This window comes from Pan paniscus, chromosome 9 (assembly GCF_029289425.2).
Source record: "Pan paniscus chromosome 9, NHGRI_mPanPan1-v2.0_pri, whole genome shotgun sequence".
Classification (NCBI taxonomy): Eukaryota; Metazoa; Chordata; class Mammalia; order Primates; family Hominidae; genus Pan; species Pan paniscus.
The window spans coordinates 5234066-5258088 of NC_073258.2; the positions used below are offsets into that span (position 1 = coordinate 5234066).

Here is a 24023-nt window from a genome sequence, read left to right on the forward strand (position 1 = left end):
GGTGGCATAGGCCAGAGTAGGACATTGTGAAAAAGAAACAATTAGAGAAGCAGAAAGAGTGCTTGGAAATGTCAATTATGCTGCTGAATTAAAAAAAAAATCTGTAAAAGATGGAAGTAAATCTCCCTGAAAGTGGAATGAAGACTGAAAGACAGAAAATCAGAACACCCAAGAAACATGCAGACTCAATCCAAGGACATCCAATATCCTGCTATTGGAAGTTCCAGAAAGGGAGATGAGAGGAAATAGAGACTAAAGAAAGGGCCCACTGAGAACCTCTAGCAGAAAAGAGCAGCCACTGTGTCATCATGCCCTTCAGGAACAGCAGAGATAAAGACAACATTCTAGAATCTTCTCAAAGAAGTAACAGGTGATTTTCCAAACATGGGCCTCTGAACAGATCAGTCTTTGGTAGAGAAAATTTATGAAGAGAGATGCCTTCAAAATTGTGAAGGAAAATAAAATTCTATACCTAGCCAAAGTATCTATCAAGGGTGAGGATACAGTAAAGACATTTTCAGATACTCAAGAACTTATAAAATTTTTCCAAGTCACTGCAGGAAAAAAGTATAGAATTTGCTTTCTATCCCTTTTCTTAGAAGGTTCTGGAGAATGCACTCCAGCAAAACGTGGGAGGAAACCAGGGAAAAGGAAGGCACCAACAACAAGGAGGCAGAAGACCCTACACAGACAGAACAGGGAGGTCCAAGCCCAGAAGCTAGCTCAGGGCTACAGGCCTCCAGCCCAGGCAGCCCAGGCAGGAGCAGAGGACAGGATACTCCTGAAGAGGCCACCCAGGAAGAGAAAATAGGTGGGACTGGGAAGAAAATCTGCAACGGAGCTTCCAAAACAGCAGAGGATCTCCCTGAGGGAGGTGTTATTAGAGAAGAGAGCAGAGAAGCAGGAGAACCCAGAAAGGAAATGTGAGCATAGTATACCTCCTGGCTCTGTGGGGGACCCAGGCACTGGGCATAGATTTCATCAAAACAATGGGGAAGCTGTGCTGGACAGTTAGAGGGTGGACAAAGCCGAGGGTGGGGTGAGAGCTTAAGCCTCACCTTCATAGAAGGAAGATTCTAGTAGCTAAGATTGACAAGTCGAGAAACCATGTGGCCAGCATGTCACCAAAAGCTGATAAGAGGACCAGTGATGGGCTTCCCGGGAGTGGAGCTGGGCATGCACACTAAGGCCTGGAGGCTTGTGCTTATCCATCATATAGCAGGCCTGCCCTTTCCACAGCACAAACACCTTGACACACACCGTCACACACATCCATATTCGACACACACATTCACACAAACACACCCAGACACATGCATGCACATGGATAACTAACTCTTCCAGCAAGAGCCACCCCCTGGCTGAAGTGTGAGGCTGTCCATGGAGGGGCCAGAGTAGAGGGGAGGTGTGTGAGGAGGCTACACAGAGGCCCTGGGAGGAGGGAGGCTAGGCCCAGGGGTGGAAAGAAGACAGATACGAGAGGGGATTTGGAGACACAATCCCCAGACTTGGGGACGAGCTGGATATGGTGGTGAAGGAGGGGAGTCTTCAGGAAAGACCCTCAGGTTCTGGCTTAGCCATATGTTGGAGACTGAAACGATTCATCCAGACAGGAGCAGGGAGGAGGACATGCAGGGCCTGAAAAGTTCTGAGGTGTCCACGTGGAGGTGTTTGCCCAGCAGTTTAGGCTGCAAGGCTCAGCAGGGAGATTGGAGCTGAAAACAGAGGCTGCAACATGGAGGTGGTACCTGAAGAAGGGGTGTGGACAAGGTTGCCTGGCAAGAGATTGCAGGGAGAGGAGAGAGTGAGAATGGGGCCACTCAAGGGGTGAACAGGGCCTTGCAGTACAGGAAGCAGCTGGGGGTGGCGGGAAGAAGACAGTCAGGAGCTTGGGCATCCTAGAGGCCCCTGGGACAGCTTTGAGGAAGGAACGTCCCCTGGGTTCCACACCACAGAGCCATAGAATTCTGTACTTGGCCTGTCTCAGTGCCGTGCCGCATCCATCCTGCCCCTGGCACCGGAGGGTACACTGATCAGGGACACGAGTTCCCCTGCCGGGCACAGAGCAGGTTCCCAGTGAGTTCTGGGGCCTCAGTGACTGGGCAAGGACAGGGGCGTTTGGACAGGGGAGGCCGGGTGTGGATGGAAGCTGTACGATGGGGCCTGGGCCAGGGATTGTGGGCCAGCTCCGAGCTCAGACATTGGTCTGCACATGTGGCTGGTGCAGGAGGCGCAGTGTGCTGGGCCTCAGCCTGGACACGGCTGTCCCATGCGCAGAGACAGGGTCATGGTGGAAAGAGAGTCCAGAGAACATGGGAGGTGCCGTTTCCCTGCGGCAGGACTGGGGCTGGGGCCCGGCTTCCCCGACCCTGCTGTCGGGCGTGTGCCTTCATAGCCCAGGAAGCCAGTTCCTGGCAGGGTGGGCTCTGCAGCCAGGCCGCCAGGGTGCAGACCCAGACCAATGGGAGGCCAAGGGAGGCCCGCAGCCCAGACCTTCCGAGCCCTCAGCCTGCTCAGCTCAGTGTCCTTCCAGGGAAATGGGCGTTTCCTGTGGGAAGGTGCCAGGGGCCCCGGGTGCTGGAAGAGCAAGCACCACGCGGGGGGGTAGGGGCGCCCCAGCCCTCTACTCACCAGTGTCCCTCCAGTCGTCCAGCCCTTGCTGCCAGGGGCCCCGCCCATGTGCCTGGAATCACACCCTGGACGCTTCCTTCTTTGGGTTAGATGTCGTCGTCTTCAACAAATATTTTCTGAATGTCTGCTATGTACTAGACTCTGGGAACACAGGGGAAAGTATGTGGACCTGCCCATGAGGAAGTCAGTACAGTGGGGCCATGAACAATAAACAGACAATTAATTATCCTTCGCGGAGCTGCGCGGGGGCAGCTCTCCCAAAGCAGTCAGTCATTCACACTTCAGTATGAATGAGTCTCCGGGTACTTTGCTCAGTAACGGACTGGACCAGCGCGGCCTCCACGCCAGGGACTGGGGCAAGGGTAGAGTTTGGAGTAGAGAGAGAGGCAGGGCAACCCCTTTCCACAGACACTTTACCACCTCCCCACATTGACAAGCTGGCTCCCCAGGGCCACCCGGAGCCCCTTCCTCAGATCCTGTCCCCATTGGCATGGTCTCAGCCCCTCCTGCCCCAGTACCCTCTCCCCGAGGCCTCGTCCTCCCCGCCATCCTGGAAATGATTTTGTTGTCTGCAGAGATTATGTGTAACTGCCTGTGAGTTATAAGCCTCCACAGCAAGCAGCCTGTTACCTAACCAGGCCTGGCTCATGCCAATGTCTTGAGTAATTATTGAGGGGCGGGGGCTGTCCAGCCCACAGCAGAACCTCTCCGAGGGAGTGCTATTGTTTTTCATGTCAGCTGCATTTTAAGGCTACATTTCACGTCAGCTGTGACTTGGAAGGAAAGAGGGCCCGGCCTTTGAAAAATGAAGAAATTGAGCCGGGGTTGGGGGCGGGGAGGGCAGGTTAACCCTTCGGGCTCCAGTATTCCCCAGCTTCCCAGGGTCTCCTGGCAGTAACCAGGCCAGCTGGGGGTCAGAACCCGCGGCCAGGCCCAGCAGCCGCCTCTTGGCAGCGCTGATGGAAACCGCCGTGCGGTTCCGCGCAGACAGTCACGGAAACTCAGGCAGACCCGGCGTTGGGTGCGCCAGGCCAGTGTGGGAGCACTTTCCCCCGCCCCCTCCTGCTGCTGCTTCCCCGAAGGCCTCCCCAGCAGACCTGCAGCTGGGCACCCACAGGGTAGAAATGCCCTGGATTGGCTGTGGCACAAGAGGGCTGGCCCAGCACACCCAGCCCACCACTGTGCTCCCAGAGGGAGAACAGAGAGGGGTGCAGAGGGCCAGAGAGGCATGGGGCTCCCCTGGGCACCGCTCGTCTTGGGGCCCCTGCCCTGCCTCCACTCAGAATCCCACTATGTGCTTGGAGCCATGCTGGGTGCTGGGGAGACACACTAACCACTTCCCCATATGCTCACAGCCAGAGAGACACACAGGCCAGCAGCCTGTAAACCACTGGGTGTGGGGTGTCTGGTCCTGGAGTGACAAGGACAGAGAGGAAGAAAGCCAGGCAGGTGGCCCATGAGCCGTGGAGTAGGTGGGGAAGGGGACATCTCCAAGGAGGTGACATCGGAGCAGTCCTCTAAGGAGTTTGGAGTCATTTTCAGTCACTCACAAGCCACAGGAGGGTTTCAGCCTGAAGCTCAGAGGTGATGTGCTTAGATGTCACAGAGCCGGGAGGGGAACAGGCTGGGCTGCAGAGAGGAGGCCAGGCACAGTCACCTCGTGTTGCTGTCCCCCAGGTAAGAGATAAGGGACTAGAGTCAGGGCAGGTGGGAGGAGGGGAGGTTCTTGGTTCAGCTGCTGCTGAGACAGTGACCCAGGGGACAGCCAAAATAAGAGAGAACTTTGCCACCCGCAGGGTCCCAGGGTAGCAGAAGCTTCAGGGCTGATGTGTGCCTGGTGAATCAGCCTGGCCCCAGACCTCCTCTCTCTGCTTGCTTTCCTGTCCACAATCCAGTGCTTCTGTCCTATGGTCCCCAGCGGCTGCTCCTGCATTCACCATCACATCTGCATTCCAGCAGCAGGAGGGAGGTAAAAGACATGAAGGACAGGCCCCACTCCTGTAAAACCCTACACAGAAGTGGCCCACGTCATCCCCCTTTCTGTCCACCCGCCAGAATGTGACGCACTCCTGAGTCGCTGCAAGGGCCCCTGGGGATGGAGTCTCTATTCCAGGCAGGCAAACACTCAGCTTAATTCAGGGTTCTGTTGATTAAAAAAAAAAGTGGGGTCGGGGGGGCGGGGGAGAGTGGCTATGGGGACAAGTGGCTGTTTTGCCAGAGGGAAAATTCCACATGTGGCTTGGAGGCCAGACCAGAAGGACTCAGATAGGAGTTGGGCACTTGAGGGAGGAAATGGTACACTTCAGCGGCTCAGGCCAGGGTGTAAGTAGCAGGTATGTGGTGGTACTGTTTTCCGGAATGAAGAGGAAGGGGCGGGCAGAAGGCAGCGAGAGCTTTGTTTGGGATGTGTCGAATTCAAGATGCCTCTGAGACATGGAAGTGGTGAGGTCAGGGGCCGGGAACCCTATGGTGGTGTTGGCCCTGAGTCCAAGCCAGGCACTACCGGGCACATAGAGGTCTTGAAAGCTCGAATGTGGGGAGGCCAGCAACAGAGGGGACACTACCTGCAAAGGGGCGAGGGCAGGACAAAGGCTGGCAGCACCACACAGGAGCCAGCAGGGAAGGGGCCACAGCCAGGACTCAGAGGAGGCAGCCACGTGCAGAAAGGCACCCATGGGAACATGGCTCCTGGGAGCTGGAGGACCTCAGCAGGCAGGGACTAGCACCCAAGAAGAAAACTCTGAGAAGTCAGGACAGGAGATGGTGTCATCAGGGGGCTGCTGGAAGGTTTGGTGACCGGAGCAGCAGGTGCCAGAGCTGAAAGCACTGGTTAAACGTGATGGGTAAACACATGTCTATTTCAGCTTCTTTGAATCCCACTAAGGTGACAGTAAAGGCATGAAAAACATGGAAACATGTAAATCAACTAGGGTAAAGTGGTCAGGAGAAAAGAGGAGACCAGAAATATGTTGACAAAGGTTTGGAAGCTGGGAAGCAGGAGGACAGATGGAGACCGGCCTAGGAGACTGGAGAGGGTAGACACCAAGCCATGCAGGAAGAAGAGCCACCAAGAATGAGGCAGTTCCCAACCCAGGACCCTGACAGGCAGGTCTCACCCCAGCCCATGAAGCCAGATGCTACTGATTCTCAAGCTCAGCTAGAGACAGGTTGAGTCTCCAGAAAAGCTGAGCCTGAGAGGTTCTGAACTTGGAGCCACCAGGAGCAGCTGTGGGTGGGGCAGGAGCTCTCGTGATGAAAACAACAGGGATTCAGTAAATGCATTCAAGCTAAAAAGGAAGACCTCCTCCCCCACTTCCCTCATCAACTCCCAGAATGCCCGGTGGGGCACACCATTGTTTTCAGAACACCAGCAATAAAGCAGACACTCCACATTTCCAGAGAGAAAAAGTAAGTCACACACAAGAGAATAGAAAATCAAAACGGTATCCAATTTCTTAACAGCAATTCAGAAAGCTAGCACATAGTAGAGAAATGCCTTCAAACATCTGAGGGAAAAAATGATTTCCCATCCAGAATTCTATACCTAGTCAAACTCTCAGGTATGAGAATAGAATAAAGACATTTCCAAACATGCACAGTCAAAAATTGTATCTACCACATGCCTTTTCTCAGAAAGTTACTTGAGGACGTGCTCTAGCAAAATGAGAGGAAAAAACAAAGAGAAACACAATTCAAGAACCAGGGAGACTCCAAAACCAAAAACAAAAGGCCAAGAGAATTTTCAACATGAGTGAAAGAAGTTCTAGCATTACAGCTGCTCAGCATGCCTACAGTGCAAACAGTCCTGCTAAGACTCCAGGAAGAAATCCCAGAAGAAAAAAAAAATGAAGGTAATAGACTGCCAGTATTCTCAATAGGATGAAAGAAGTTTTACAATTCTTACAGAAAGTTCAAGAATGAATTAGTGACAGATGCAGTAAAAAACAAGCAAAACCTAAGGCCATTTGTAACCCAAGGGAAAACAAGAAGATGTAATCATAACAGACCACAGGACACAGCTAAAAACAGTGATTACATAGTGACATAAAGAGTTATATACTGTTTGTGTAAAACACAAACAGTAAGTACTTATTTAGCCTAGAATTCTAATTTAACTGTATTGGAAAGATAAGGGAGTGGGGAGGGCAGGGGCATGAGAACAAAATCTTGATCACTTCTCTTCCATGTTAGGCAGTCACTAGATAATGTCTAAAGTGACAAAATTTCAAGGAACAGCAATGCAAATGTGTAGTTTGGAAATGCCAAAGTAAAGCCAAGAGATAGTCGATAGGGTTGAAGGGCTGCCTCTGGGAACAGAAATTAGAGATAGAAGATCTAGCGCCCAGGGAAGGCTGTTTAAAGATGGGAGAGCTTCACGGGTTTTCTCACTAAGGGTAAGAAAATTTAAGAAGGAAGTGATGGTGCCAGAGAATAGGGAATTCTGCCAATACCCTGGTGGGGAGGGGGAGGGGGAGGGGGAGGAGGATGAGAAGGGAGGAGGAGGGAGGAGGAAGCAGGAGGGAGGAGGAAGCAGGAGGGAGGAGGAAGCAGGAGGAAGTAGGAGGGAGGAGGAAGGAAGAGGGAGGAGGAAGGAGGAGGGAGGAGGAAGGAGGAGGAAGGAAGAGAGAGAAGGAAGAGATTGGCCAAGGAGCTCTGAGAGGGGAAAGTGGGTGCATGCCACCCTGGCTGGGAACAGCAGGTGTGTGGTGAAGGGGAAAGACCAGCAGGCCCTTTACACCGTGGGCACAGGCTCAGGACTGGCTGGGTGCTACGCAGGAGCCCTCTGACTAGCTGGGGCTGGGGCTGTGCAGGATAAGGCCAGTGAGAGAAGAGGACTCACTGGTGGGTGCCTCCTCCCCACCTTTAGCAAGGGTTGACAGAGGGATCTGGGCTCTTCCCTGGGCAGGCGTCCCAGAGCTATGACCTGAATGATATCTTAGATGGTCTCCAAGGCCCCGGGATCTAAGTCCCTGTTAAGTCCCCTGTTAAAGGACCTAGGTCCTCCCAATGGCCTGCAAACCACACCCAGTCTAGTCAGCATGTGTCCCCACACCCCAGTCCCAGTGTCCCAAGAACCTCTTCCTCCAGCCCCGGGAGCAGGAAGGGCGGGCTGGGAGCTGCAGGATGGGGCCTGAATCTCTCATCAACTCACAGGGTCAGCCTGGGCCAGGCAGGCTGGGGGCCAGCCCAGGACCTCCTTCCTGGGTGGAGACCTTCCCACCCTTCCACTCACCTTCCGAGCATTGTGGGCCTTCCCAGGAACCCCCACATCTCCGTGGCCCTCAGACCTCCCAAGGGCACCCCACGTGTGTGCCCTCCAGCACCCTGGCCACAGAGCCACACACCTGGGCCTTCCCCTCTCCCCATCATCAGGTAACCCAGCACAGGCTGGCCCAACCCCTCTCTAGGCCTCAGCTTTCCTGTCAGGAAAATGCAGGGTTAGGAGCTGACCAGGGAGTCTTTGAAACCGCAAGGGTACCCTTGGGAGACCCCGTGCAGGTCTTGTCAAGGCAGGACAGGGAAGTGGTGATGATGAGAGGCAGCTGGTCTGGGTGCTCGGCCCCACCCCAGCACCCGCCCAATGGGCCCCCTGAGGGAAGCTGCCCATGCTCTCTGCGCCCCATTTTCTGGCCTCTGGCATGCAGAGGGCAGCCCTGCCTGCTTCCCAGTATGGCTGTGAAGCCAAAGGCGGCGATCAATGGGATGTTCTCAGAATGACAGGTGCTCTGTGATCAGCAGCAGCTGCTACAGGGATGGCCATCGGGTGCAGGGCAGGATGTCCCTGAGGAGGCACCTCAGCAGACGTGATGGGTGCCTGTGCCCACAGTTGGGCCATGAGAAGAAGTATGTGGCCCGGCCTGCCCTACACCGTCAGGGGGTGCTTGGACCAGTGGCGGCTGGAAATAACCCATGAACAGGGGAGAGAAGGGGTGAATGCCTTGTAGGCCTGGAACACTGTGGGGCTGTCCAAGATGCTTCTGCCTCCAGGAAGCCCTCCCTGACTGTGGAGACACAAGAAGCTCTCTGGTTCCCTCTGGTACTCTGTGCCCTGAACCACCACCCTTAGGCCCAGATCTATTCCTGATCCTTCTCTAGACTTCAGTCAGTTTCCTCTTGATGTCCTGGATGGCCACAACCATAGTGTCCCCTCCACTCCTCTCTCCCCTCCTTCCTTCCACATTGCCCCTCCTTCCCTTTTCCCTTCTCCACCACTGCTCCCCTCCTTCCTCCAGCACCCTTCTCCCCGCTGCCCTCCCCTCCCCTCCCCGCTGCCCTCCTCTGCCTCTCTCCGTTGCCCCCTCCTCCCTCCCCCACCAGAGCCCTGGAAGGCTAGGTACAGCGAGGAAGTGGCCACTCCATGACCCCCAGTGATATCACTTCTCTGAGCCTCAAGAGTCTCACCTGTCCAGGGTCCATGGGATATGCCTGACTCAGCCCCTGGCACATGGTCTTGCAGTGGCCTGAGCTGGACATGCCCCTGGTAGGAAGCTGGAAAGAAGGCCCTGCCCGTGTACCAGGAGCCTCTGCTCCAGGGGGGTGGCCTGAGGCCCAGGCAGACCTCCACCTCCAGGCAGCCCTGCAGGTGGACAGCTGGGCCTCAGGCTTAGGACCTGGGACAACTGCCTAGACTACCCCCAGCCTTCCTGACAGGTGATAGCTTCATTGTCCCCAGGACACACACCAGCCCGGTCCCCACCCTACCCTTTCCCAGCACCCCTGAGGGAAGGCCTGGCCCCGCAGGCACAGTGGGGGTTGCCCGGCATCTTGGCAGATGGGCAGCGTTAGAGAAGCCTTGGACCTGGCCCTGCAAATGGAGGTACCAGAGGGCTGAACTAGATGAGGGACTTGAAGGCTCAGATGCCTGTGCGGGACCTGGCAGGGTGGGGGCTTCCGGGCTGGGAGACTAGGACAGGGTGCCTGTGTCCCCTCCTGGGAGTGGGGCCGTCAGAGCTCCGACCGCACAGGGTCATGGGGAGCAAGAGGAACCAGGATACCCACAAGCTGCTCGCTCAGACGGGCTCTGTGACTCCACAACTCACCTTCCCCTACTGCAAGATCAGGGAGATGGGACGCAGTCCCCGCCCATGCCCAGGGCCTTGGCAGGGTCAGGAGAGCCAGTGCAGGCAAAGCACCAAGCACCCTGCTGCCTGGGAGACCACAGTTGCAGCAGGAAGCCCTCCTCAGGTCTGCCCGCCTCCCCGGAGCATGTTCCCTCTGTAGCTCCCGGTAGGGCCTGTGTGGAGAAGGTTGCTGATGGCATCACTGAGCGGCCCAGCTGTGGGGTGAAAGGCAAGGCTGGGGCTGATGCTCCCCAAGGCAGGAGGAGACCATGGTCTGGCTGGGGCTGCCCCAGGTGACAGCTGTAGGGTGTGGGGAAGGTGGCTGCCACCGCTGTGGTCCACAGGGCCTGGCCAGGGCTCCATGGGGCAGAAGCCATGCCCAGCTCAGGGGGCTTCACTCCACTCTCCCACTTTGACCTGGTCCCTCCCCTCTCCCCCAGAGTGACCTGGACACTAGCCTCCTCCCAGTGGGAGACAGATGTGGGCAATGCAGCTGCTGTTCCCTGCTCAGGGCAGGCTGGTGCCCAAGGACTGCCCACCAGACCAGGGGATAAGAGGTTGGCAGCATCGTCCATGGTTATCCCACAGCTAGGAGGCTGTGGGTGTGGGAGAACATGCTGGGTAGGGGTGCCTGTGTGCCTCTGGAGTCTAGGCAATTAGAAGCCCTGTGGAAGCCCCTGCACGCAAGGGGCCCACGCGCCAGGGCAGAGGACATAGCCCCTTCTTGCTTCCCTGAGGGACGGGAGGCCTGTGGACTTCTGGAGACAATGGCAGAGTCAGGGCAGCCAAGCCGGGCCAGTGCCCTGGAGCCGAGTCCTCCCCCCACCTGCCCACATGCCCCACCCCTCTCCAAGCTTCTCCCCTCATAGGATCCCAGAGCCCCTTGGGACCTCTGTGAAGACTGCATAGATGTGAGGGAGTCTCAGCCTTAGGGTGGGCACCTGGGCGCAGCTTTCAGGCCCCAAGTCAGCCCCAGGCACGTGGACCTGGGAGCCAGCCTCAAGGGCAGGGGTCCCCGAGCATCCCCACTGCTGCCCCGCCAGCAACCGTGTCACTGGGAGGCAAGAGGCTGGGTTCCTGGGGTGGGCAGGCTTCCCCGCTTCACTCCATTTGCAGTCCCTGTCTTGCAGAGGCAAAATGGAGGTTCAGAGAGGTGAGCAAACACCAGGTCCCATGTTTGCACCTGGCTGTGACCGTGCAGTCCACTGGGCCCAGCAGCAGGAACTGGGGCAAGTGCCCCGAGACGGGACTGAGACAACAGTGGGGAAGGTGGGACAGGCAGCTGGGGGAAGGCCAGAGTGTCCAGCACCAGCGCCAGGGGCCGTTCCGACAGGCTGAGGAGCAGAGGGGAGCGGGGCTTGCCAAATATGTCCAGATGGGGCTGGAGTGCTCAGGGCCTGGCCAGGAGCCCCAGCAACTTCCTGCCCTCCCACCCTGCTCCCCCACCTCCTCACCCCCTTCCCAGACTGTCAGCAGGGGCTGGGGGGCAGCAGAACCCCACTTAGCCACAAGGAGTGCAGCCAGGGGCTGGCTCCCGGGAGGACATGGGCAGAGGCTTGGGTCCCCTTACACACACACACTGCTGCCTTCGTGCAGGAAGGGCTTAGCGCCTGCTGTGCCTGGCGTGGCTGTGTGCATGGCATGGTGGTGGCATGGTGGGAGTGGTGTGGCACATGGTGTGGCACATGGCATGGCTGGGGCTGGGGCTGGGTTGTGTAGCATGTGGAGTGGCAAGGTGCATGACATGGTGTATGGCATGGTAGTGTGCCCCTCGAGCCATGTGTCCAGGTGGGGCAGATCATGGAGAGCGCCCAGGTGCGGTGCTGAGGCTGAGCATGCACTGGCTGGGGAGGGTGGGCAGAGCAGGAGGAAATCCCTTGTTCTCTGGAGCTGGAGAGCCAGAAAGAGCCCTGCAGCCTGGGCCTCATCATCACACCTCGCCCTCAAGGCCTCCAGGCACAGCATCCACTGCCAGCCTCTGCTCCTACCTCTGAGGGTCTGTCTCCAAGGTCTTTTGGGGGCTGCCCCAGCTCCCCCAACACAGACAGCACCAGAGCTGGGCCCACCTGTGAGGTGCTGAGTTCCCCATCTCAGAGACTGTGCGAGCAGAGGCAGGGAGGCGCTTGATGTCGGATGGAGAAAGGACAGGGGAGGGGTGTGGGGGTCAGGGCCCTGCCAGGTGAAGGAACAAGCTTGGAAGGGTGTCCTTATGTCTGTGAGTTGGGGAGACACCCCCAAGCCCCAGATGGGCCTCGAATGCCAGGCAGGGCCAAGCTGGGCCCAGAAGTGGGAAGGATCCCTTGGCTGCCCCAGGAATGCAGGTTCCGGGGCAAGAATCCAGCCCTGGCTGGTTGAAGTCCATCCCAAGTCTCCCTCCCCACGAGGCTCCTGCAGATGCCAGGAATGGGCCTGGATTCCAGATTCCAAGCCTGGCCGCCCAGCCCCTATCTGGGACCCCAGCCCAGAGCCCCCAGGCCTGGCCTCCAACCTGGCCCCAGCCTCAGGGGAGCTGAATTCAGAGAATCCTGTCCTAGGAGCCAGAAGCGGGGGAGGGAGGGAGGGAGGCCCTGTCCTGGGTGCAGGCCCGGGGGCTGGGGGCTGCCCGCCCGTCTGGGTCAGCCGCAGCTGCAAACCGGCCCTGGCTGAGTCATGGGGCCTCCATCTCCAGGCCTGGCTTGAGGTGGGAATAGCAGTGAGGATGGACATCCAGGCACCTGGAGGGTGGGCAGGGCTCCCTGCGGCTGGGGTGGCCAGTGGCACCTGGCTGTTGCCCCCCTGCACCCCAGCCCTTTGGTCCCCAAGTCTCTGCCACCTCCCTGGGGTTCTGCTCCCATATTCCTCACACCCAGCACAGAACCCAGCACGTCTCCTGTAGACACCTGCATATAAACCCTGACTCACACACACACATGCATACATGCAGGCCAGGCTCCTCGGCCAGTCACCCTACCAGCAGAGCTCTAGACATTTCTGGCCTCTGGTGACTATTCTTCAGGCAGCTCATCCTGCAAGTCTTTATTGAGCACCTACTGTGTGCCAGGCAGTGGTACAGCAAGGGCAGAAGCCCCACCTCCAAGGAGCTGACCCCCTGCCATGGCAGAGACAGAAAACAAAGGCAGCACCACAGCAACGAGGGCCTGAGAGGAAAGTGGAGCAGGAGCCTGCAGCATGCTGGGGCAGGGGTGTCTTTAGAAAGGGTACTGGGAGGGCCCTGGCAAGGGACTTAAATAATTACTTAAAGGAGGGAAAGGGTGGCCTGGGGCTCACAGAGGAAAAGCCTTCCTCATGGAGGCGGCGGGGCAGCGGGCTCAGCCTGCAGTGTCCAGGAGCGACGGAAAGCCTCGTGGGGCTGTTGGGAGACAGCAAGACCTGGGTCAGCAGAGCACTGTGTGGGGTAAGCAGATGACAGGGCAGTGACAGGGTGATCGGGCCCGGTCAGTGGTCCCAGGGGTCGGGGACAGGTGGGAATCGAAGTCGTAGGAGGCGGGGCAAAGGCCACGGGGAAAGGGACAGAGCTGCTCCCAAGGACGCACCACCATGGGGTGCCCCATGGCGTGGCGGGGGTGGGGGTCAGGACCTTTAGCAGAAGGTAAAGACGAGACCAAGAGGCAGATGGGTGGAAGAGTTGAAAGCAGCCAAGTGTCACAAAGGCATTTCTGAGGGAGAGGGACAGGACTAGTGGCTCAAATCTTTAGAAATGAGGGGATGGGTCTGGTAGAGCACCCCAGATTCAAGGCAGGTGGCTTGGGGAAAGCAGGGAGAAGGGTCTGGAAACTGCTGCTGAGCAGGAGCGCCCACACCCACAGAGCAGGTGCAGGGAGGCCCATCTGTCCATCCGTCTGTCTGTGGGGAGGCATGGTGACGTTTCAGCCCGGAGGTAGAAGTTTTCACCCAGGAGGTAGAGGGTGAGGCCAGACTGCACTCCAAGGGGAGGAGGTGGGAGAGCACAGCCTGGCTGCTGCCACCAAGCTCCCCAGAAGAGGGGACCCCTCCCCCCGAACGCCAGCACATGTAGGCAGAAAGACTTGGCCTGTGGAGCCCTCAGCCTCCACGCCCAGCAGCAGGGACTGGGTGGTGATGTCAGCAATCCCCACAGAAAGGAGGGCTGCACAGCCGTCCCAGGAGCCAGCACTGTCCCCGTGATTCTACGTGCAGCCTCCACAAGTGTGTCGCATGGAAACAAGCAGTGGAGAGCCACACGTGTGTCACGTCACGCGTCACCTCACTCGTGCTAAACCTCGCTGACCAGGCAGAACCAGGCACGAGCTGCGTATCAAAGTTGCTGGAAGGAGAAATATCAGATCCCTAAGCTGGTTACCTGGCAGGCAGGGGCCCTGGAGGGAAATGGGGCAGGTGACATGGAGACGTGTCTTTGAAATGTCTGTATTTGGCGGGAGATCGTCTTCATAGGGTACTTATACCATGAAAAACCCTGTGCGCAGACGAAGTTTGAAGCAAACATGTGAGGCGTTCACAGAAAGGGTTCAGGAAGACAAGCACCCCAGCCGCAGAGAGCCCGTGGGCTGGGGGCACGGGGCATGGCAGCCCTCTCCTGGGGATGGGCAGGATGGGGCAGGTAGGGCTGAGGAAGAGGCTCACGTGGTGCGCGTGTTTGAGAGCACCCTGGGCAGCCTCTCGAGTGTCCAGAGAGAGGACACCGTCTTGAGCCAGCAGGGACAGCCAAGAGCGCCCGGGGAGAGGCCTGGGTGGAGACAGAACACAGCAGGCTGTGGGCGTGGCCAATGTTGAGGGACGGAGGTGGCCAGAGGCCTCTCAGTGGTGCCCAGGGAGCTGGGGACGAGGGGCCTCATCCTTCCCCTGAGCCCCTCCCTTCAGGCCCAGGGAGTGGCCTGGGGCCCAGGAGAGCCTGCCCCGCGCTCACAGCCTCCGTTCCCAGACACGCCCGGGCCTGAGCCCCCAGGCCGCACTGTGCCACAGAACAGACTCCCCGGCCCCTCCCTGCTCGAGAGGTGACCAAGGCCCAGGGTCTCCCAGCGAGCAAGAGGCCATTGAACTGTTGTTGGCTGTGCAGTGCCCTGCCCTCGGAGAGGCGGCCTCTAAGAAGCACACACCACCAGCAGGAACCGGGCAGACAGAGGTGGGGGATGGAAAGCAGGGGAAGTGGCCACAGCCAAACCAGGAGGGGGAAGGGAGGGGGCCTCACCAAGGAGACCCTCACCTGGGGCCTGGAGAATGAGAAGGGTCTGGAGGCTAAGGAGAGGGGTGGGTGCTCCAGGAGGCAGGGCCAGCCCATGTGAGGGTCCTGAGGTAGGAACCAGAGGAAACCGGCTCTGGGGCGACAAGGGCAGTGCCCAGGGGGCCGCAGGGGCCCGAGGCGAGGGACCCTCAGCCGAGGCTGGTATCTCGAGAACAGCGGGGATGCCTCAAGGGTTCTCACCCAGCAAATGGACATTGTGGTGTGGGAGATCAGCAGGTGCCAGTGCTTTCTCTGTCTGCAGGAAGGAGAGGGGGTCATGGGCCCCAGAGGCCTCTGTCTTAGAGAAAAATGGTGGCAACTTGGGACAGACTGAGGAAGCCAGCCCAGAAATGTTCCGTCCCAAATTCAGGAATATTTAGGGTATACCTGCTGCATGCCAAGGGCAGTTTCAGGAAGGGGACCTACTTCTGAGAAGCAAACACCACCAGTAGGGACCAGGCAGACAGAGGTGGGGATGGAAGGAAGCCAGACTGACCTCACGTGGCTCACATCCACTGGCAGGGTCGGGGGACAGGTGCCAAACTATCCACATGCCCGTCAGGCACCTGGAGGAGTGTGAAACGGCATGCAGAAAGAAGGAAGCAGGCTTGGGGCTGGGGGCCAGGGACTGGCGCGCTGGGAAGCAGGCTGCAGAGTGAGGCCAGGGATGGGGGCTGGGCCAGACCACAGGGTTGTGAGCGGACTCTGTCATTTATCCAGAGCCACTGAGGGTTAGAGCCTATGACAGGGGTCTGACTTCCAGTGGTATGGGGCCAGCCTGCTGGGCTGGGGAAGGGAGGCGAGATGAAGTATCTAAGGTCTGCTTGTGGATTTCTGGGGCCAGCGAGGGGTATTGCTGGGGTCCTAGGGGCTGGTGCACTCAGAGGTTCCAGATGGCCCAGCAAGTGGCTGAGGGCCCAGGGTAGGGGAGGCTGTGGGGGCAGCAGGGCCGATGTGGGCAGACCTGGAGCAATGACACGAGAACGGCCAGGCAGCCCTGGCTTCCCCTGCCCACCTGCCCCCGTGGCCGGGCTGGGGTTTGGCTGAGGCAGCAGAGCGCTCGCTGGCTGCCCGAACGAAGTGTTCTGCCTGGTGTCCTCTGGCCTCCGGGCCTCTGCAGGCTCGCCAGAGGGGGCAGCTCAGGAGGCAGTGGCAGAGAATCAAATGCAGGTGGGGCCTGTGCCCACCGCCAGCACAAACACGGCTCCTGGGCCCCCAGCCTGCCCGACGTTCCTGCCCGCCTGGCCCCCAAACAGAGGCCGATGGGACGAGCCCTGCCCGGGGTTGCACTAGGTGGGCAGGTGGGCAGCTGCCTCGGGCTCTTGGACAGAGCCGCCCCTGCCTGGCGTCTGCCGGCAGGACGCTCCTGAGGCCAGGCTAGGGATAGGCCAGCCCTTGGGGAGGCTCGAGACCCCATCCCAGCCTGGGGCTTCCCCACCCCCTCCCACCTTGCCTGGCAGTGAGGCAGCTCCCTGGCCTCTAGGTGCACCTGGGCCTCCTGCCCAGGCCCCTTCCAAGGGAAGAGGGCAAAGGGGCTCCAGTGCCACCCAGGGAGTGTTGTGCCACGTGGGCCCCCCTGGCTCTGCCACTGACTCCATGACCTCTGTCCCCACCCTGAAGTTGACATGAATGTCCGCACGGAGCAGCCTCTGCAGGTCTGTGAGGCTGTGGATGTGACAGCTCTGGCTCTGGCACAAACGTCAGCCCCAACCCAGATGCAGGGAGGGAGGTGGCTGCGTGTCCAGGAGCATGGGGCCATGTGGCACCAGCTCATGTCAGCAGACACGGCATACATAGACCCCTGGGGGCTATGACGAGGTGAGGGCTGAGCCGAGGGAGAATCCAGGAAGGCATGCGGGCCGAGAGGAAGAGAAGGGAGGCTCTGGTGGCTGGAGCCAGCTGGGGGAGGGAAGGCAGCAGGGGCTGGGATCCCTCAGCCCCCACAGCCGTGGTGCGGACTTTGTCGTTTGCTCAGAGTACAAAGAAGAGGCCTTCTCCGGGTTCTTAGCAGACGAGCGAGACCTCTCCGACCAGGGAGACAAGAGGGGAGGTTATGAGGTCACCTGGGAGAGGGTGGGTTCCAGCTCCCCTCGCCACTCCCCGACTGGATGCCAGAACGAGCCTGTCGTCTTTCACCTCCAGACAGCAGGGCCCTGGCTCCCAGTATCAAAGCATGTACAAGAGCGGTCTCTAGGGCAGTTCTGCGTAGACGCCGAAGTACAGGAAGACGTGCAGGAACTTTGTGCCGTCGACCCTTAAACAATGCAGGGTTGGGGCACCGACCCCCGAACTGCCCAGTCAAAAACCCATGTATAACTTTTGACTCCCCAGAAACTTCACTAATAGCCTCCTGTTGACTGGAGGCCCTACCAATAACATTTTGTATGCTTCATGTATTACAATGAAGTAAAGTAAGCTAGAGAAAAATGTCATTAAGACAACCATGAGGAAGAGAAAAGATATTCATTCAGCATAAGCAGATCATTGTAAAGGTCTTCATCCTCGTCACCTTCACGTTGAGTCAGCTGGGGAGGAGGAGGGGTGGCTCTTACTGTCTCGGGTGACAGAGGAGGAAGAAAATCCGCGTAGAAGTGCACCCACACGGCTCAAACTTGTGTTGTTCAGGGTCGATGATACACAAAAAGGACCTTCTAATCCAGTGGGGAAAAGGTCCATCATTCCATAAGTGGTGGGGTATCAACAGGATAACCTGCAAAAGTCAGTCTGTGGGTCAGAAATCAATCCCAGGCGATTCAAAGATTTAGGGGTAAAACACAAATCAAAAAAGTATTAGGAAAAAAGATTTTGGCGTTGGAGGAGGCCCTTCCAAGCACGCACAGGATGAGAAGGCATAAAGGAAAAGATGGATGGCTCTGACCACGTGAACCACGTGAAAAAGTGAAAACATAAGTAAGACCTCTGTGTGGCAAAACAAAAAAATAATAAATGCCATATACCCATACACGAGACAAATAGCACACTAGGGAAAAACGTGTGATGTGTACTTGGCATCTTTCTTAACATAGAGTCCTTACAAATCAATGAACGTGAAAAGGCCCAGTCCCAGCCTCAGCTTCTCTGCTCAGCACCCACCCTGGGAGGGAGTGGGCTTGGGGGGCTTCTACCCCCTCACTCCAGCCTTGGGGCCCCAGGAAATTGGCCGGGGCCTCACTTACTAATTCAACAAACATTTGTGCAGCACCAACTCTACCCTCCATGTATTTACTGGGCACCTTCTAGGCTCCAGGCTCTGGGAGACTGTCTGGGGTTAAGATGGTGACTGCCTGGCCTAGAGCTGGGCCTCCAGCTGGTGGCAAAACACCAAGCAAGGAGATCAATAAACCAGGACATTTCAGGGAGTGGTGAAGGCTTACAGGAACGTGGGGAGAGATGAGACGAGGAGGCCGCCCAGGATTTTGAGCTAAGGCTACAAAGCAGCAGAGGACAGCGTTCCAAGCAGAGGGAACAGCGGGTGCAAAGGCCCCAGGGCCCAACTGAGATGGGCGCTCAGATCAACATGGGCATGCTCAGTGCCGGAGAGGGGCCAGCGGAGGAGACACCTCTGGGGGCACTGCAAAAGGAGACTGGATTTTACTCCCAGTCCAGTGGGAATTCTGCAGAAGGATTTGGCCCAGGCTGGGAGGGAAGGCTCAGCCTGGCTGTTGCCTGGAACGAGCGGGGAACGGGTTGGGGGCATAGCCAGGCAGTGAGGTGGTTGTGACAGTCCAGGCAGAAGATGCTGCCAGCCTGGGCAAGGGGCATGGGGGGCAGGCTCAGAGCACATGCTCCAGACCAGAGAGCCACAGACACCAGGTGCACACCAGGGACCCTGGGTAGTTGGTCGTGCCCTGTGGATACAGGATTCGGGCCGGCTTGGGAGGAATCTGAGCTCCCGCTGGGACACGCTGAGCTGTGGGGCTGTTGGCCTGCAGGCCTTGGAGCCCCTGGAGAGAGCAAATAGCTGACGGGGACATCCTAGCCGAGGTCCCAGGAAGGGAACGAGGGTCGTGTGGTGATGATCTTGAGATATTCCCCCACAGTGGTCAGCCAGGGACATGGCGCCCCTGAGGCCCTTGGGGGGCCAAGCATCCATCAGTGGGCAGAGGCTGGCAAAAGTGGATGTCAGCAGCAGGGGGAAGGGTCTTTCAGCATCTTGGCCCTCTCTCGGAGGGAGGCAACCCCGCTCCTGGGGGGTGGTCAGTGAGGGCCAGCCAGGCAGCGGCAGCCCCAGGAAGGGTGTTGGGGTGGTGCTGACCAGGCCTCTGCCGCATGGCTGTGCTGTGCCGAGGACCCGCTGAGGACATAACCGACCATAAGCGGTGGGGGTCCCCAGCCGCAGCAGAGCTTCCTCTGGCTGCTCGGCAGACAACAGACACCAGGGACAGAGACAAGGTTGAGGATTTGGTCTGCAGCCTCTGAGCGGACACACTCACCCTCAGTGCCTGCCAATTCAGCCCCACCACAGGCGCCAGTCCCGAGCCTGAGCACAGGGGCTGCCACGACGCTCGACTCTCTGGGCCAAGACACACACACAGCCTGGACACTGCCCGGGTGAAGGGCTCTGGGGGACAGGGGGAGCAGCTGGTATGTGTGTGACCATGGGTCCCAGACTCAGTGCCATCTGTCTCCCCATTAGGAGAGGACGCCTGGTACCTGCCCAAGCACCCAAGCCATGGGAGTTGCTGCTTGCTCTCCACGCAGCTTTGTCCCAGCAGCACCCCCAACTCCTGTGATGGGTTGCAGGGGGTGCTCACCTCTGTGGCACACACAAAGGCCCAGGGGCCTGGGGGTGCAGGCAGGTGCACTCCAACCCTTGGGCAGCCCAGAGAACAACCTAATGGAAAGTGAAGGGAATTGTACAAGATCGTGTGCAGGGTGGTTCCTGCCTTCTTGCACGCACAGTCTCCCACACTCATACAGCCACAGGTTCGTACAAGGTACACATATGTGGGCTCACCTATCATGCCTCCCGTGTACACAGCAGTGCTCCTTTGGCCTCAGGCCACAGGCATACATGTGCAACTGTACGTGCACTCTAGGAATCCCTAATGATCATGGCCATCGGGTGGCTCGCAGTGCACTGAGCACCATGCTCTGTCCCTGGTGTCTTCATGCCTCAGTCCACTTGATCCCCTCAGCATCCTCCTGGGGAAGGTGCTACAGCTGCCCTGTTTTATAGGCAGGGAAACTGAGGTTCAGAGAAGCAAAGTGACTTGCCCAAGGTCACCCGGCCAGGAAGCGGCAGAGGCAGGATCTGACCCCAGACCCGCTGCGGCACACACACGCCTGCCTGCACGCTCCCGTGAGGAGGTGCTTTGTGCCCAAGGCCCTGCAGCAGTGTGGGGGGTTCTGAGGCCATCTCCCACTGGCCACAGCACAGCAAGCTCCAGCAGGGCAGCTGCCCCAGGGCCTGGCGGTAAAACCTCAGCAGCGAGAAACACGGTCGACTTTTGTCCAAGAACTGAAGCACTAAAGCAAAGTCAAACACAATCGCTCCATGCCCTGCCATGAACCGCGACCTTACCACGTGCTGTGACCTATTGCCACTTGTGCCCAGCTCCACACAGGAGCCGGGTCTGACATCCGATTGCTCAGAGCCTGGTATGAAACATTCTAGGTACCGCCCTGAGAGTGGCTTAGTAACTGCTGGTTCCTCAGGACAGACAGGAGGAAGGCCAAGGTGACCTTTGCCCTGCGACCCTACAGAGGGCCCTGGGGAGGCCCTGCCTGGTCTTTAGACACTGCCCGACAAGGATGCTAGAAGGAGCAGTGAGTTTTCTGCCTCCTGGGGAACTGCAGCCCAGGCAGAGAACAGGACCCCCACCCTGGGAGCAGCGGGTGTGCCCGGCCTCTCCCGCCTGTCCCTGGCCAGTCTGCCATCCACGAGGCCAGGGCCTTTGGCGGTCCTAGGCGGGGATCAAGGCCGGGCAGGTTCTGCAAAAATTTCCCTTGAAAGACTCTTTTTCAAGATTTTCTTTTGAAAACAAATTCATAACCACATCAAACAGGAATCCCCGTTGCCTTGGGTTTGATCGCCGGCCGCCCGGGGCTCTCTAACTAGCTGTTATTCTAATTGCTTTTTTCTCTTCCGAGGGCTGCATAGGTCTCTTATGGTTATTAATTTGGTGAGTGCAGGCCGGGCACAAAGCAGCTTTTGTCTGCCTTGCCTTTTAATCACTATCAAATTGCAAATAATGGTGGAGGCTGAGATCCCCAAAATTGATCTGTCCCAGCAGTTCTTGGGGAACCGGCCCCAGTGCCTAGAGCATGCACTGCCTTCCCCGAGGGTGGCAGCTCCCCGATGGCACCTGCCCGGATGCACCTCCGCATGGGTGGGGTCTGGCCTCGGCCATGCGAGGTGCTTCTCAGGCTCCTCCATCGCCAAAAAAACCAAACGTGCCAGCGAGATGAAGGCGCCCTGCCCGCAGAGTGGTGGGGTGGGACTCTTCAGGGACACGTGCTGTGACAAGTGCTTGAGTCAGAGCTAAGACTCTGGGGCTGCCGAGGAGCCACCTGTAGCCCAGGCCTGGGCCCTTCCCACAAGGGGGGCAGCAGCATGATGCATCAGACTGTGGACCCGCCCCGGGCATCCAGCCCACATCCTGGCCCACCCCCGGGGCCTCTGTCACCAGCAGCTGGGATGATGAGAGCATGTCTCTGGGGCCAGAGACCCTAGCCAGTCCCTCAAAGCCCCAGTTGGCACAGGCAGCAGTTGAGGTGAGCTTGGGACCAGCCAGAGCCAGGCATGGGCTGACGCTGGCCCAGGCAGCTTCAGGGAGCCCTTCAGTGTCAGTCGGAGGCAAGCTCGGCCCTGTGGCTGCCTCCCGACCCCAAAGGTGGCTGAGTGCCTCTCTACACGGTGCCGGGACTCCCTACCGGGAGGAGCTGTCACCAAAGTGGCTCAGGACTGAGCGCTGGCTCCAGCCACACCCTCAGCCTGCACAGCCTGCCTGCGGCCCTGACACCCACTGTCTCTTTCTGTCCCAAGAATCCCCTGTGAAGGCCTCCACACCCATTAGCACATGTGGGACTTGGACAGATGTTCGAGTGCCATAAAGTGAAAATTTATGAAACCACAAATGTTCATCTGTGATGTATTTGGTGCTTTAATTAATGCCAAACCAATTGATACCCAAGCTGGGGCCTGCACAGTTAGTGACAGTAAGCCACGCAGGGCAAACCTCGTTCCACACTACCAGTATGCAGGGCCCAGGGAGCTGAGGTGAGCCCTAGGACACAAGCCCAGGCTTTGCCCTCAAAGACCCAGGCTGGCTGCACCTTTGATCTGCTATGCTCTCGTAGGTCTCTGGGCCTCAGTTTCCTCTTGTGCACCCTGAAGGCTGAGCGACCTCCCGTGACCCCTACCAGGCATGAGCAGGTCGTGGGACTGAGAGGGCTGGTCCTGCCGGCAGCAGGAGCCACGGGGGTCAGGGTGTGGGTGAACAAGAACGAGACCTCAGGCCGGTCCCCCTCCCAGAGGCCCCGCCCCACCCTGCCCTCTGCTTTCGCCGGCTCCCTACCTGACACACTGCGTCCCCCCATATGGCAGCTCCGTGGTCTCGAGATGGAGCCTTGGGGTGGGAGCTGTGGGGACAGGATGGGAGACATGGCACTTTCAGCCAGTGACTCTGACCCTCTTTTCCTGGGCCTCAGTGTCTGCATCTGTGGGATGGAGTGTGGGCCTCTGTGGCTCGTCCCCAAGTGGCTTTGCAGAGCACTGAAGTGCTGGCGGGTCCTTGGGTGTGAGAGACCCCGGTGGATGGCCCTGGGCCCCGGCCCCTGCCAAACCACAGAAGTCCTGCACCCCTTTCCTCCATAGTCTGGGCCTCACATCAGGTTTATCTGGGAAAAATAAAACATGGGGCTCCCTCTGGCCTGGACCGTCAGACCTCGGACGTACACCTGCCCTTGTGCCCAGGACAGTTGGGTCTCAGACTCACCCCATACCTGCAAGGCAGAACCACAGGGGAGCCAGGGAGCCTCCACACTGCAGCCCCCACCACCCAGGGCTGGAAGTGGGTCCCCTGGGCTCCTGCTCTGGGCAGGGCACAGTCCCACCTCCCAGGTGGAGGCTGCCCACCTAGCCCTCTAGACAGACGCTCGGCCCCACTCAGGCAGGCGCCCCCCTCTCATCTCAGCCTCTCACAGCACCCTGTTGGCCGCCTCTTCCTTAGCCTGCTCAGCCTCCGTGGTAGGTGCTGTGGGTGACGACCACAGCACCCAGCCTTTGAAGCTGGCCCTGGGTCCACCCAGACCCTAGCAAACTGGTTGCTCCCTCTCTGGCCATCCCGGGGCCTGTGCCCACGTCACCCAGCAGCATCTTCCCTGGGGTGGTCTCACCCGCACAGAACCCAGCCCTGGCCCACACCTCACCCCAAGCCTATCCAGCTGGATCAGCAGTGGGCCCGGGCGCATGAGGGACCAGGCCCGCCCGGCGCAGCCTAGGGTGCAGACCCCTGGAGTGCACGGCCAGGTGGACCGGGCCAGCTCCTGCCTGCTGCCTGTGCTTAGGGCCAGTGGTTGACGTTGCTGTGGCTGAGTCATCTTCGTGCCTCTCTCTGGAGCCATACGTTTCCCTGAAGCAGCTCTGCTGTTCAGCCCTTATCGCGTGCTGATCTGTTTGCCCCTCCCCCGCCACTTCTAGGTCTTTCCAGGCCTCCAGGTACCCACGGTGGGGGAGGGTCTACTTCATTCTCCACAGAGCACGCTGAGGGGCTCTCCTGCAAGAACACCGCAGGCTGAAGGACCAGCCCTGTCTCCTGTGGCCACCAACAGAGCTGTGCGCCCTCCCCGAACCCTCACTCATGCTAGGGCCCCCAGGTCCAACCTCCTAGGGAGAGGGGTCCCCAACCTGGACTCCCTCACCTGCCCTAGTCTGCCCCTGGGGTTGGCCCTGCTCCACCCAGCACCTGCTCTGAGGGTGCCGGCCTGCCGGCCAGGGCCTTCCAGTCTCCCCATCAAGGCTGGATGGCCACTTCCCACCCGGGGCGGGCTCCAGCCTCATTCCCCAGCGGTGCTGTCCTTCCAAGGAGCTCTCAGACCACCTGGCTGTCCACTCATTTGGGGCTTCTCTGCTGCCTCCGCAGCACTGCGAGGCCTCTGAGCACCTACTCTCTGTGCTGGGTGCCTTTCGG

The 24023-nt window shown here is 58.7% G+C and overlaps 1 protein-coding gene across 2 annotated transcripts in view; it reads left to right on the plus strand.

The window, feature by feature from the left end:
* Positions 1-24023, plus strand: part of KCNQ1 (potassium voltage-gated channel subfamily Q member 1) — a 404800-nt gene that overhangs the window by 378647 nt on the left and 2130 nt on the right. The window lies entirely within an intron of this gene.